This window comes from Monodon monoceros, unplaced genomic scaffold (genome assembly GCF_005190385.1).
Source record: "Monodon monoceros isolate NGI ecotype Baffin Bay Population unplaced genomic scaffold, NGI_Narwhal_1 Super_Scaffold_18, whole genome shotgun sequence".
In the NCBI taxonomy this organism is placed as follows: domain Eukaryota; kingdom Metazoa; phylum Chordata; class Mammalia; order Artiodactyla; family Monodontidae; genus Monodon; species Monodon monoceros.
In genome coordinates this window covers 49574477-49590543 of record NW_021703774.1, presented here as the reverse complement: position 1 = coordinate 49590543, position 16067 = coordinate 49574477, and the positions used below count along the sequence as shown (strand labels likewise).

General features: G+C 41.5%; 1 long non-coding RNA gene across 1 annotated transcript in view; it reads left to right on the top strand.

Moving 5' to 3' along the window:
* LOC114898854 overlaps positions 1–15047 on the top strand; it is a 32496-nt gene extending 17449 nt beyond the window's left edge. The window contains exons 3-4 of the long non-coding RNA XR_003794473.1: positions 9591–9730; positions 12224–15047. This is a non-coding gene — a long non-coding RNA (uncharacterized LOC114898854). The remainder of the gene's footprint in view (positions 1–9590; positions 9731–12223) is intronic.
* Positions 15048–16067: the final 1020 nt, after the last annotated feature.

Sequence of the window (16067 nt, the reverse complement as noted above, 5' to 3'; positions counted from 1 at the left end):
TGTGTGTGTGTGTGTGTGTGTGTGTGTGTGTGTGTGTGTGTGTGTGTTGGGGGGGGATATTTAATTACCAATTCAATCTCCTGTCATAGGTCTAGTCAGATTTTCTGTTTCTTCTTGAGTCAGTTTTGATAGTATCTTTCTAGGAATTTGTCCATTCATCTAGGTTATCTAATTTCTTAGAATACAACTGTTCATAGTATTCCCTTATTTTTATTTAATTTCTGTAAGGTCAATGTAATCCCTGTCATCCCTGATTTTAATAATTTGAGCTTTCTCTCTTATTTCCTGATCAGTGTAGCTAAAGGTTTGTCAATTTTTTAATCTTTTCAAAAAACCAACTTTTTGTTTTGTTAATTTTTTTCTTCTCTATATTTTATTTTCACTTTCATCTTTATTGCTTTCTTCCTTCTGCTTGTGTTGGGTTTCATTTGTTGTTTTTCAGGTTTCTTAAGGTGGAAGATTATGTATTGATTTGGGATCTTTCTTCTTTTAAAATATTTAGTTACAAATTTCCTTCTATGAATGTTCTTTGTTGTAGCCCATAAGATTTAGTATGTTGTGTTTTCATTTACATTCATATCAGAATCTTTATTCTAATTTCCCTTGTTTTTTCTTTTCTTTCTTTCTTTCCTTCTCTCTCTCTCTCTCTTTTTATTTTTTCTTTTGATCCATTGGTTATTTAGGAATATGTTGTGTAATTTCTACATATTTGTGAATTTCCCAAATTCCCTTCTGCTACTGGTTTATAATTTCATTCCATTGTGGTTGAAGAATTTACTCTGTATGATTTTAACCCTTCTAATATTACTGAGAGTTATTTATAGCCAAACATGTGGGCTATCCTAGAGAAAGATCCATGTGCACTTTAGAAGAATGTGTATTTTGCTGTTGTTGTGTAGAGCATTCTACAAATATCTGTTAAGTCTAGTTGGTTTATACTGCTGTTCAAGTCTTCTGCTATTTTGTTGATCTTCTGTCTCATTTTTATATTTATTATTGAAAGTGAGGTTTTGAAGTTTCCAACTATTATTGTTGAATTATCTACTTCTCCTTTCAATTCTGTCTTTTTTGCTTCATGTACTTTGGGACTCTGTTGATAAGTACATATACGTTTGTAATTGTTTTATCTTTTTATAGATTAACCCTTTTATTATTATAAAATGTTCTTCTTTTTCTCTAGCAACAATTTTGTCACATATTAGTATAACATAGTGTAATTAGGGCTTCCCTGGTGGCGCAGTGGTTGAGAGTCCACCTGCCAATGCTAGGGGACACGGGTTCATGCCCCGGTCTGGGAAGATCCCACATGCTGCAGAGCGGCTGGGCCCGTGAGCCATGGCCACTGAGCCTGCGCGTCTGGAGCCTGTGCTCCACAACAGGAGAGGCCACAACAGTGAGAGGCCCACGTACAGCAAAAAAAAAAAAACAAAAAACAAACAAAAAAAACATAGTGTAATTAATTTGTGTAATGTTTTATCTGATATCAGTATAGTTACTCCAGCTCTCTTTTGGTTACTGTTTACATGGTATATCCTTTCCATTGTTTTACTTTCAACTTATTTGTGTCTAAAATTTGTCTCTTATAGAAAGCATATAGCTGTATCGTGTTGGTTTATTTTTATCCATTTTGCCAATATCTGCCTTTTAATTGAAGTAAGTGTTAATTTCATTGAAGATCTTTTGTATATGATGAGTCAATTCTCTCTTGCTGTTTTCAAGATTCTCTTTTTGCCTTGGCTTTTGACAGTTTGATTTTGATGTGTCCAGGTGTGGGTATTTTGAGTTTATATTACTTGGAGTTTGCTGAGCATCTTGAATGGGTAGATTGATGTTTTTCATCAAATTTGGGATGTTTTCAGCCATTATTTCTTCAAAGGTTCTTTTGCCCTTTCTCTTTTCCTTCTGAAACTCCAATTATGCATATGTTGGTACACTTAATGGTGTCCCACACATGTCTTTGAGGTTCTATCCATTTTTCTTCATTCTTTTTCTTTCTGTTCCTGAGACTGGATGATTGCAATTGACCTATCTTCAAGATTGCTAATTCTTTCTTTTGCCTGCTCACATTGTCTTTTGAGCTCCCCTAGTGAATTTTCCATTTCAACATCAGAATTTCTATTTGGTTCTTTGTATGTATGTATGTATGTATATGAAATTTCTATCTCTTTATTAATATTCTGTATCTGGTGATACATAATTCTTATACTTTAGTTCTTTTGGTGATATATAATTCTTATACTTTAGTTCTTTAGACATGACTTATTTTAGTTCTTTGAATATATTTAAAATAACTGATTTAAGGTCTTCATCTAGTAAATCCAATATTTGGATTTCTTCAGGGACAGTTTCTATTGATTGCTTTTTCCTGTGTATGGACTGTACTTCCTTGCTTATTTACTTGTCTGGTAATATTTTGTTGAACACTAGATATTTTAAATAATATAATGTGACAACTCTGGAAATCAGATTTTCCACCCTTCCCAGGTTTGTTTTGCTGCTGCTATTTAGTGTTGTTTGTTTGTTTAGTGGATTTTCTGAACTAAGTCTGTTTTCTTTGTTAAATTGGCCACTGACATCTCTGCTTAATTGGCTTAGTGGTCAGCTAATGATTGAACAGAGATTTCTTTAAATGCCTAGAACTAATAAGTCTCCCAGTCTTTGCTGAGGACGCTGTGTGAATGTTGAAGCACACCTTCAATACTAAGCCAGGCAGTTGACAACTCTGTCTTAGCCTTTACTTCCTCCTTTTTCAGAGCTTCAAGGTCAGCCAGCGGTGAGACTTTAGGGCCTTCTCACGTATTTGCTGAACCTGTGCACAGCCCAACATATACACATGACCTTGTAGATTCCTGAGAATGTGTCAGGGTTTTTCAAAGCTCCTATAAACATTTCATTCCACAGTTTTTCCTTTTAAACTTTTTGCTTAGCTTATTGTTTGGCCCACTGTTACCCATTGCTTTAGATAGCCGTAAAGTTAAATAATTGCCTCTAATTGTTGTCAACAAACATATCAGAGTAAAAGGCTTTTCACACTGAGTGAGCTCCAAGGTAGGTCAAATAGAGATAGCCTTGCCAGTGGGGTTTTTCAGAAAATCACCAGACAACTCAAATAATGACCATTCTCTGGGAATGAGGTTTTAAAGGTGCTTCAATCCTGTTTTGCCCACTCCAGTGGCTGGCAGGTTTCTAGTTTTCACCACGATTGGAAGCTTTTGGTTTTCAAGGTCACCATGGAGCTGGAGAGGGGTCATGTTAAAATGTCACAAAGTTTGCTGTTCTTACTGAGATCCAGTGGTTTTTCTTGAATAAATACCTATGGATTGAATAAATAGGCTAACCAAAACACCTTTTGTTAATTTTCAGAGTTTTGGAAAGAGTTGATTCTGACCATTTTGGCAAGTTTTCTCATTGTTTTTAATGGAGGAAAGAGTTTTTGAAGGTCCTTTTTCATTCATGTTCCTTGGTAGCTATTTTGATCCTTATTACAGCAGTTAGGATTAGGTTCATATACATGTGACAAAAAACCTGAGTTAACAGTGGCTTAAATACACAGGTTGTATTCTCTCACATTAAAATTTAAAAATAAGTTCAAACTGTTCAGGGACAGCAACTTCTTTCAGCTTTCAACTCTGCCAGCCCTAGAATATGGCCCTCATTTTCTTTTCTTTTCTTTTCTTTTTTTTTTTACTATATATAATCTAGGTATATTATGTATAGAATACCTACAGGTGCACATATGTAAACACACATACATTGTTAGGGTTAAGCTTTGGGTTAGGGTTTTTGTGTCTTGAAGGCTTGCATTGTGCAATTTCTCGGTCTGTTTTCCAGATGACCCCCCATCTCAGTTACATCGTTTGCAAATCAGTGTTCTCTCACATTCGCTCCACTGCCTTTTCGTTGTGCGGATACTTTGCCTGTGCCGTCGAGAACCCTTTTCAGTCGCTTGGAGCCCCAACTGGCTTTATTGTGCTTCTGTTTCCCTTGCCCAAGGAGACCGATCCACAGACATGTTTCTAAGACTGAGGTCCAAGAACGTACTGCCTATGGGTTTCTTCTAGGCCTGGCCTGGCTTTAGGTTTTACGTTGCAGTAGTCGATTTAGTGTCAGGTTCTTGTTGTAGGTGGTACGAGAAAGGAATCCAGTGTGATGCTTGCGCATGGAGCAGTCCAGTTTCCCCAGCACCATTCATTGCACAAGCTATCTTGTACCCATGGGACCTTCTCACCTCCTTTGTCAGAGACGAATTGACCACACAAGCGTGGCTTTCTCTCTGGGCTCTCTGTTCTCTTCCTTGGATCTATGTGGATGTCTTGTGTGCCAATACCATGCTGTATTAATGATGGTAGGTTTGCAGTCTAGTTGGAAATCAGGCAGCATGGGACGTCTGAAATCTGCACTTCTTTCTGAAGAGCATATGGACACTCTCTAGGTTCTTTTGTGTTTCCAGACACATTTCGGAATTCTTGGTTATACTTGTCTGAGAAAGTCTGTGGGTATTTTGAGAGGAATGGCATCCACTCTATGGATTGCCTCAGGGGCATGGAATCATTTGCACAAGACGGACTCTTCTGACCTATGAGCATCACCTATCTTTCCATGTTGGGTGTGTGTTGTCTTCATTTTCTTTCATCGATATGTCTCTCATCCCATTTTCTGAGTTTCGGGTCTTGTAGGTCGTGGGTTAGCTGGACTCCTAGGTATTTTCTTTGTGTTGTTACCATCATTGTCCATGGGGTTGTCTTCTTCCTTTCTCATTCGGATAGTTTGTTGTGAGTGTACAGAATGGCAACCGATTTCTGTAGTATCGATGAGGTTTGTACCCTGCAATTGAACTGAGTTTCCTGAGTTTTGTTTTGTTTTCTTTTGGTGGGGGATTGCCTTCAGCATTTTCTGTGTAGAGAATCGGGTCAACTGGCATCTTTCCTCTGCCATCTGATACTCTTCTTTCTTCTTTCCATGCCGTTATTATGGCGAGGACTTTCTCCGCATTTGTGCTCCGCCTTGGTGGGCTCCAGGTCCTCCAGCTGACTAGGGGGGAAGCTTGGCATGGTGCTCCAGGTCAGAGCTGGCAGTGCTGAGCTCTCTTCATAGCCCAGGATTGGGCCCCATGGACCTCTGGGACCTGGTTCCGGACAACCCTCCATTGGCCCTCATTTTCATGGTCTAAGAAAACTCCTTAGCTCCAGCAATCATATCTGCATTCCAGGAGACAAGAAGAAGGAAGAGGTGAAGAAGAGCACACGCCCTTCCTTTAAGTATGCTTCCCAGAAATTGCACATGATATTTTAGAAGGTAGTCACATAGCCACACCCAGCTACATGGGAGGTTGAAAAATATGGTCTCTATTTAGAAGGCCATGTGTGCAGCTAAAAACCAAGAGTTTATTACCAAGGAAGGAGGGAAACTAGCTGTGACATGTATTTGAGGTTTAAAGAAGTTCAGCAATTTATTCAAGGACACCCAGGCAGTATGTAGTGGTGCTAGGATTCAAATCAGGTGGTCTGATCCTAAAGCCTGTACTTTTTTTTTAATGTTTATAGAGCACATTTTATTTTATAAAATTGAATCCCATTGATATAATAACAATGCATTGCTGTTCTTTTCTGGGTGAAATATACAAAGTTCACAAAATTTCTCTCCCCTTGGTGCATATCATACTTTTTTTGGTTTTTAAAAAAATTTTTTTAACTTTTCATTTTATATTGGATCATAGTTTATTAACAATGTTGTGTTAGTTTCTGGTGTACAGCAAAGTGATTCAGTTATACATATACATGTATCTATTCTTTTCAAATTCTCTTCCCATTTAGGTAGTTACATAATATTGAGCAAAGTTCCCTGTGCTATACAATAGGTCCTTGTTGGTTATCCATTTTAAATATAGCAGCGTGTACATGTCAATCCCAAACTTGCTAACTATCCCTTGCCCCCACCCTTCCCCCGGAAACCATAAGTTCGTTCTCTAAGTCTGTGAGTCTGTTTCTGTATTGTAAATAAGTTCATTTCTATAATTTTTTTTAGATTCCACATATAAGCAATATCATACGATATTTGTCTTTCTCTGTCTGACTTACTTCACTCAGTATGACAATCTCTAGGTCCATCAGTGTTGCTGCAAATGGCATTATTTCATTCTTTTTAATGGCTGAGTAATATTCTATTGTATATATGTACCACATCTTCCTAAAGCCTGTACTTTTAACTGTTTTGCCGTACAGATTCAGAGAAGTTCAATAACTTGATGAGGTCACAGAATTGGCAAGTGCAGATCTGTCTGGCACCAAAACTCATCTTTTTGCCATATTTACCCCAAGCCATCTATTTTACTCTGGTGGGCGATCAGGAGAGTGAAAAATATAAACCTCACTGTTCAACCTGAAGATTCCTGATAGAGGTTTATTAAGATATCTAAATAAAGTACGTCAAGTGTTTTTTAAACACAGGATAACAATGAGTGCTTGAAGGACAGCAAATGAACCAAGATGACAGATAATCAGAACTAGAGCTATTAAGAAACATATGCTGTAGAACCTGCTTGCTTTCTGAACTGGGAATAAAGAACCAGTAAGGTACAGGTTGTGAAATGCTATTAAAAAATCAGTATTGAAGTTTGCAATCTTGAACAGAATGCTAAGTACTAAGTTTATTTTGTTTTTCTCACTAATCTCCTAGATTCCTAGCCCCACTCTAACCAGTCAGTAGGTTATTATCAGTCCCTTCCACTCACATCTGGCTGTGGGATGGGGTGAGGCCCAGAGTAAGCCCAGGTCTTAAGGTTCCGCTGAGCTCACCCAAGGTCTAAGAAAACAGACTCCAGTGCCTGCCTTGACTCACCCCATTTCTTTTCTTTCTTTTTCAACTCTTTCTTCATTGTGGATTATCCTAAAGCTGAGTTAATTGAGGCCTGAATAAAGAAGGTCATATTATAATTATAACTTCAGGACAAGTTTGCAATTCAACCTGAGCTCCTTTTCATGTTGCTCACAGAGAATACACTCATGGAGAGGGTATCAGTGGAATTGCAGTTTGATAAACAAACAGAAACACAATTGAAGCTGTGTTGACTAATACACAGCCACCCAAAGATAATCCACTGTGGTTTGAATCCATCACATACACACACACACACACACACACACACACACACACTCACACACACAGAGAAAAGGTTGGGTTCCAGTAGCTGGAGTAATTTTAGCTCTATCTAATGGTGTATGTTTGAATTACTGAAGTTAGAAAACTCATGGTTGGGGCTTCCCTGGTGGCGCAGTGGTTGAGAGTCCACCTGCCGATGCAGGAGACACGGGTTCGTGCCCCGGTCCAGGAAGATCCCACATGCCGTGGAGCGGCTGGGCCCGTGAGCCATGGCCGCTGAGCCTGTGCGTCTGGAGCCTGTGCTCCGCAACGGGAGAGGCCACAACAGTGAGAGGCCCGCATACCGCAAAAAAAAAAACAACTCATGGTTGGAACTTGGGCCCCATTGGGAGCTGCCATCTGTCCCCCTCCTTTACCTCTGGAAGCTTCCTCACTGGCATGCAGCAGATCCCTATTTCTAAGAGCTCCCTCTTCACCCTGCCCTGGAACCCCAAAAATAACCTCTGCTGATACCTTCCCTTGACACACACACACACACACACACACACACACACACACACACACACACACACACGTGCAGGAATAACTCCAGCCTCTGCTTTTGTCCTCCACTTTGAACTTTTTCCAGGCTGTGGCGCCTCTCCACTGGTCTTTCTATAGCGGCACATCTGAATTCTTTCTGTCTACAATAAGGTTAACAGATGCCTATTGTGAGAATACCAGATTGCATTTAATTTTAAAAATTTAATTGAACACTTTATTTTGAGGTATTTTCACATGCTGTGGTAACAAATAATACAGGTAGATACCATGAGCTCTTTGCCCAGTTCTCCCCAGTGGTAATATCTTGCAAAACTATGGTACAATATCAGAGTCAGGATATTGACATTGGTCTAATCCCCAGATCTTATTCATGTTTCCTTCATCGTGTGTGTGTGTGTGTGAGTTCTTTGCTATTTTATCACATGTGGAGGTTTGTTTGTCAATCAGTATCTCTTGTGTTGCCCCTGACATCTAACCCCCCACATCTTCTTCTTGCTCCCTCCTCCACCCCCCAGCCCTAACCGCTGGCAACCTGTTCTCTATTGCTATATTTTTTTTGTTTTAAGAATGATATATAAATGAATCATAACCTATGTAACCTTTTGGGACTGGCTTTTTTGACTCAGCCTAATTCCCTTGAGATCCATCCAAATTTTTGCATATATTAATAAGTTGTTCCTTTTTATGCTGGGTTGTATTCCAAGGTATGGATGTACCATAGTTAATTTAACCATTTACCCACTGACGCACATCTGGGTTGTTTTCAGTTTGAAGCTATTATGAATAAAGCTGCTATGAATACTCATATACAGGTTTTTCTGTAAAGTTAAAACATAAGTTTTTATTCTCTGGGATAATTGCCCAAGAGTGCAGTTGCTGGGTCATGTGGTAGTTGCATGTTTAGCTTTGTAAGAAACTACCAAAATGTTCTCCACCAGCAATGTATGAGTGATTCAGTTTCTGTACATCTTGGCCAGCAGTTGATATTGTCACTACGGTACTTCCTATTTTAGTCATTCTGATGGGTGTGTAGTGAAATCTCATTGTGGTAATTTAAGTTTTTAAATCTATCTTTATATTTCAACTTTTAATTGTAAACTGGTTTGTGCAGCTTTCATGTATTGTTTTCTTCCCTAATACATTATTTTATTTTTTCCTAATATATTATTTTTTTCCTAATACATTATTTTATTTTCTTACTTCTTTTTTTTAATTGAACTATAGTTGCTATACAGTATTATATAAGTTATAGGTATACAATACAATGATTTGCAATTTTTAAAGGTTATACTCCATTTATAGTTATAGAATATTGGCTATATTCCATGTTGTACAGTATATCCTTGTAGCTTATTTATTTTATACATAGTAGTTTGTACCTCTTAATCCCCTACCCCTACCTTGCCCCTCCCCACTTCCTTCTCCCTACTGGTAACCACTAGTTTGTTCTCTGTATCTGTGAGTCTGCTTCTTTTTTGTTATATTTACTAGTTTGTTGTAGTTTTTTAGATTCTACATATAAGTGATTTCATACTGTGTCTTTCTCTGTCTTGTGTATTATTTGTCAGAAGCTTCTTTACTATTAAACAACTGTGTGGAGTGTTGGAAAAATTCCAATTTTCCACCAAATTTCTGCTAGTATTCACGTAATTCCATTTCACTTGTCAATCCACCCTTTTATTCAATATGCTTAGAATTCTATCACTGTCTGCTTTTGATAGATGACTTGATGCACAATGTTGAAAAATCTTCAGTAATTGTCAACTCAAAAGTTAACGTGACATATACTGCATGAATAGTGTAGTTAACGGGCTATTCTCGCCTTCATGGGTCCATTATAAAGGGAATTGCTTTGTCCAAGTACCAATTATGTTTCTATATTCATAAAATATTTTTCTAATCAAAAAATTAAACTATGAAAAATAGACATCTGACTATATCTCTTCCAGCCCTTCCAGAATGAGAATTCATTCAGCCTCTCTGCCCAGTTCTGATCTGTAAGCTTCCACCTCGATTCCTCAATTCCACGTAGCCCAGGTCCCACACCAGCTTTCCGGCCATCATACTCGCCCCTGGGGAAAAATGAGAGGTAAGAGGGGAAACTCCGTGTCCAAGTTTTTATTTGTCTGGGAGGGAAATCGATGTTTTTAGCAGACAACTTGAATGTTCACTTTGAAAAAAATAGAGACCCAGTTGCTTGGATACAGCCAGAAATGCATATCATTGAATCTACAGACGACCCGTAGTCATTTTGTCCTTATTTGAGTGTCTAATGTGTTAAGGGGGAAAATGAGACAGCTCTAACACATAACTCACACCTGCTTGGGCTTTCTCTGTTGGTCCTCTGGGTGTGTGTGTATGCATCACACACCCACACATAAGTGTGTAATGAATGGCTTAGTATAAAACCCTGCAACAAACATCAATTCTGTAGATTACCGGGGAGGCCTAATCGGGTTCACTAGCAAAGCAACTTCTATAAAGACTATATATAGTAGACACATGCCTCCGTAGGCAGTGCAGCTATTTGTTTTTTTAATAGGGGATTCTCATGTTACAAGGGCATCACAGATTACTGAATAATTTATTTAATGGTAGATTATATGGGCTTCACTCTTTGCCAATGAGCTCATACCCAAATGTCTAAAGGAGATAAGGTGAGCAAAAGCTAGAGCTCAGGCTTGGGTGAGCTGTTTTTTTTTTTTTTTTTTTTTTTAAGATATGCATAACTGTTAGAGCCATATATACGTATTTTACTTAATAATATCTCAGCTGCATTGTCATATACATAATCGAGGCACCACTTCATTACTGACATTTAGCTAACTCGTAGCAATGCATACAACACATGGCGCTGAGAGATACAGAATAGAATAATAAATGACCTTGTCTGTAGTTGGTGATTTTAACAAAGGACTGTGATATATAAGGGTATGTTTGTTCTCTATGAAAATATAGGGAAACAGAGGGAGCAAAATTCAATGAAAGGATGTTAGATTTGGAAAATGGAGACAAGAAAAATAGATCTGGATAGGTACCTTTCTGTGAACCTCTATTGTTATCTTTTCAATGATTTGAAATACAAAAAACAATCACTTCCAAGCTTATAGAACTTAAGACATTTTGCCTTGAACGGTATATAGTCCTCAGGTAAGCAGAAGTACCTTGGAACATGGATATACTTTTGTGTCAAGCAAAATTTTGATGAAGATAAATAATTTATTTAAAAAAATTTTAAATTTGACAATAAAGATGGCAAAAGATTTGAACAGGCACATCACGTAGAAGGAAATCCACATGGCCAATAACTGTGGCAAGAGGTGCCTTATTTTTTTTAGTAATCAGGGAAATGCAGATTAAACCCATAATGAGATATCCCTATACACCCACCTGACAGTTAAAATTTTAAAGTTTGACAATAATAAGCGCTAATGAGGACAGAGAATAATGGGAACTACCGATAGTGGAACTTTGGATTGAAGCCATGATTTTGGAAAATAGTCACCATTGTCTACTGAGGTTGAAGATTCATACAACCTGTTCACAAGTGAAGAAATGCCACTGTGGGAAAATGCCCTGGAGGTAGATGTATATATGTATCCTGTGCACCAGAGTATATACAAGAATGTCTAGAGAAACATTGTTCCTAATAGCCCCAACCTGGAGACCAGGTTGTCTGCCCAACATAGAAAGGATAAGTGAGAACTAGAGCCACTTGCAATAGCAGGGATGAATTTCACAGACAGAATGTTGAGCAAAAGAAGCAAGACACATTTGGTAGAAAGCTCATAAACAAACAGGCAAAACTCAGTCTGTTGTTTAGGGATGCATAGAGAGAGGGTAAAACTATAAAGAAAAGCAAGGAAATCATTATAAGAAAGGTTAGGATGGCGGTTACTTTTAGAGGAAAGGAAGGATTGTGATAGCAAAGAATACACGAGACTTCTGGGCACTGGAAACGTTGTATTTCTTGACCCGGCTATGGTTTCATGGGTTTTCACTTTACAGTTATTCACTAAACTGGATATTAATTTTTAATGCACTTTTGTGTATGTATGTTATATTTCACACACACCTGCACACATGTACACAAACTATTAAATACTAGAAGATTGAGATTTGAAAAAAGAAACTTCCTAGTTCAATTTAGTTCCTTTAAAAAATGAACATGTTCAGTTGAATGAACACTTAAAACAATAAGCGAAATCTTATGTGTAGTTTCACATGAGAATTCTACAATGTAGTGCTGGAAAGACAGCCCGAGGAGAGGAAGAGCCCTTTTCCAGCAATCCCTGACCCTCAGCAGCTGTTTCCCTGGGCAATTCTTTGGGCCTCGATCCTCATCTGTAAAGACGATCAGACCCAATTAGAGCTCCTCGAAAGTCTCTGGTGTATTCTTGGGAGTTCTCTGTGGGAACTTTAATTTTTTTTAAATAAGAAATTCTTACCGTTTTGATGAGAATCTAAAGAACATGCACATCACCTGGGTCCTCTGTGTGTCCACTTTAGAGCTGACAGTGCCAGGATCACTCTGTGATTATGATTACGTTGGGGTCCTGATGTGCTGTTTCAATTGTCTCAGGCCACTAAGGTGAAAGCACAGGTGACCCTCAAGAGTAGAGCCTGCGTTTGCCAAGTGACCTCATGGAAGGCTCACAACCAGAGTTTTCACAGGAGTTTGAAGAGACCATGTTGTATGAGATGTGAGTTAGGGGACGATGCCTAACCCCAAAAGTGACTCGGTACCCAGTGACAAAGTGAGGGGCAATTTACTCCGCAAAATCACTCCATCTGTCTTGTTAAAGTAGTGCTGTTAACTTAAGATTTATTGGTTTGCCGTTTGGTTGTCAAAATCGTGACGCTCTTTTGATTTTATAGTTGTAGAAGTTACAAGCCTGTGGGATGCATGCCCAGTTTCATGCTTGTACATATTTAACTAACGATCTTATAAAAGTAATTTACATCAACACTGGAAATCCTCAAACATTTTTTTTTCTTGAGAAAGCACCACATGTCGTTGGAATTTGAGCCACGCTGAACCCCGTGACCTTCACTAACCCTCCTGTGATTCTGTTCCCATTTTGGAAGTCAAGCCCTTTCCAAAGCAAGTGGGAGGGTGTGTCCCTGGTGCAACCTGGAAGCCCAACACCCTCATCTCTAGTCGTGACTCTCTACTGCAGGTGATTTTTCCTCCAGGGGACATTTGACAGTGTCAGGAGACCTTTTTGGTTGTCACAGCTAGAGGCAGGGCCTAGTCAGCAGAGGCCAGGGATGCTGCTAAACATCCTACAATGCACAGGACAGCCCTCCAGAGCAAAGAACTCTCCAGGCCATAATGCCAGTGGTGCCCAGGGTGAGAACCCCTGGTTCTGCTCCCTAGAGCTTTTACTGCTCTGTGTTTGTTCCCAGTTTATCAGGATAAGGCAGTAGTTTTCTTTTATAACTTACCTTTCCTGTTTCCTTCCACGCAGGAGTAAAAATAAGCAAAACAGTGCCTCAGGTGTGAGGTCAGTGGCCTGACCGGCTTGATTTAAGAGTGGAGGTTTGGAGGGGGTCAGCCTTTTTACTGTTGTTGAGGCCACCTTATTCCTGGTCCTCTTCTATGGGGTCCTGGTCCACCACCTACATAGAGTGATCTTGCTTTGCAGGGACCTGATCCCTGATGTTTGTAGCTGGTCTCTAGAGGGACTGTGCTCCAAAGTGATTCCCAGAGGAGCCAACATCACTTCCAGAATAAAACACTGGAAATAATATTTGAGAGCTTCCAACAGATCTGAGGAATCTGGATCAATCTCCAAGGTTGATCTCAGGGTCCCTGTAGTTGTGTTTGTCTACGTGCCTGTAACAGCTGCTGGGGGATGTCTGCCCCGTGGCTATCTATCCCCGCGTAATTCTTATATTTGTTCATACAGAATCTGCTGGCTGTTCCTGGGTCCTGTCTCACCTCCCCCCTCAGATATTTAAATCCTTGGGAATAGAGACTTCTGTGTCTTCTGCGGTCACTGGTGCACCCCCCAGCATGCTCAGCACGGTGGCTGGCGCTGTGGTGGTCACACTGTCAGCAGGCTAGGGAAAAGACCATGTTAAAAAACAGGCCAGGGCTTCCCTGGTGGCGCAGTGGCTGGGAGTCCGCCTGCCGATGCAGGGGGCGCGGGTTCGTGCCCCGGTCCGGGAGGATCCCACATGCCGCGGGGCGGCTGGGCCCGTGAGCCATGGCCGCTGAGCCTGCGCGTCCGGAGCCTGTGCTCCATGGCGGGAGGGGCCGCAGCGGTGAGGGGGCCGCGTACCGCAAAAAAAAAAAACAAAAAACAGGCCAGCTGGGATTATGAGTGACGGTTTCTTGAACACTGTGCCCATCCTCTTCAGTCCTTCTTCTTGCCCATTTGTCGTTCTAGTGACCAGTGTCCAGTCACAAGCAGCCTCTTAATTTTGAAAGCATTCAAATCTACAGCTTTCTCCTGACAAGGGAACAGCCCTTGGTCTCCAGGCCCAAACAAGTGGATGTGCTGTCACTCACCGGGCCTGGCAGGCTGCCCAAGGTAGAGATGGGCAGGGCTTCTGAGCACTCCTCCGTCTCTACCCTGTCTGGCCTCCTCCCCAGCGCACTCCCCCAGGGTCACAGAGACCGCTGTGGACAGGACTTCATCCAGCCCTGACAACCTCTGATGTAAAGCAGCTGACTGGATGCCTCACATCCTGCCTAAAACCACCCCCCTTTCCTCCCCACCCCCATCCCTTTTTAAAAAGAAAAAACAATTCCTCTGTCTAACGTGTAGTCTTTCGAAAATACAGTGGAGGCACCATGCCTTTAGCAAAACATGGATGCTCCTGTGGTGTGGCAAACAGGGCCTTTGTTTCCTGGCTAGTACTTTAGGGGTCTGCTCAGATCCCACAGCTGAGAGGAGGCTAGAGCTGCCAGGGGTCACTGACAAAACCGAGGGGCACAGACATCTCCACTTGGCACACAGCCCGCAGACTCTCCCCATGGGCTCTTTGGTTGACACCCCTCCCCCTCCTCCAGGTGCCCTCCTCCTGGGTCCTGCACAGCTGGACCCACACCTGCATGGCTCAAGGTGGCTCACTGCAAAAGAAATGCAAACCATAGTTAAGGAAGGAAGCAAAATTGAAGGCCAGAGAAACTGAGCACTGGGGGTAAGGGAAAGAGGCTGGACCACAGAAAGGAAGGGCCATCATGGAGTCAGAGGTCAGAAGTGTGACAAGCACAGCAAGTCATGTTGTAGGAGACAGGTTAGTGGCAAGGGGTCAGGTAAAGTCCATGAGCAATGCCAGGCTGAGGCCTCTCTTGTGGGATCTTGACGTTTTAGGTTTGGGGTAGAGCGAAGAGACGTGATGGCATAGGGATGACTAGGCAAGACTTGACAATCCTTCTGTCCATTTCAGACAGATTTTTTTTTTTTTTTTTTTTTTTTTTGCGGTACACGGGCCTCTCACTGTTGTGGCCTCTCCCGTTGCGGAGCACGGGCTCCGGACGTGCAGGCTCAGCAGCCATGGCTCACGGGCCCAGCCACTCCGCAGCATGTGGGATCCTCCCAGACCGGGACACGAACCCGTGTCCCCTGCATCGGCAGGCGGACTCTCAACCACTGCGCCACCAGGGAAGCCCTCAACCAGATTTTAAATCTATTACGTCCAGACGTGGGGGAAAGGGAAGGAGTAGTTGTGATTTTCCCCTGACTTTACCCCAACACAATGATGACCTGGAGCCCAATGTATGACTCTGAAAGGGCAAGCCAGGCTCCGTCGTAGCCAAAGCATAGCAAGCCCCCAGCTCAGTGGTGGAGAAGAGCTAAATGTGGTCCATCCACCTGGTGTGAGCCAGAACCTAATTTTAGCCTTCCATGAGCATATGCAAAGTGGGTCACCAGCTGCCCTGTCAGCCTCACCCAGGGCCACTTCTGTTCTACATCCTGCACCTGTGGGGATGTGCATGTCTCAGTGCTCACCGGCCAGTTCTGAGGCTGAGAACATCCTGGACTCACCCAGGCCTCCTTATTCCCTTGGCAACAGCCAGCTCCTTCCTCCCCTCCCACCCCAGAAGCAAAACCACACTTCCTGCACTTCTGCCCTGGCAGGTGGACCCCATGGGGGTAGGGGCCTCATGGAGGAGGTCTGTGCCCTGAGTTATAAGCAGGGAGAAGGACAGTGAGCCCACTTTCCTCTGTGAGATGGGATACGATCAGGTCAGGAACCCATGGTTCAGTGTGCAGAGCATCCCGGCTCCTCTTTTCCCCTTCCTCTGGCTGCTGGCATTTTGTTCTTGTCATGGTTGATTAGCTCCCTAAGCAGAGGTTAGACAGAGAAAATGAAAGGAGAAAAATGGAGAAATGACAAGCTCTGGTAAAAGGTCTGGTGGGGAAGGAATTTAAAACCAATTAACCAATTGAGATGTCAATTATCCCATCCAC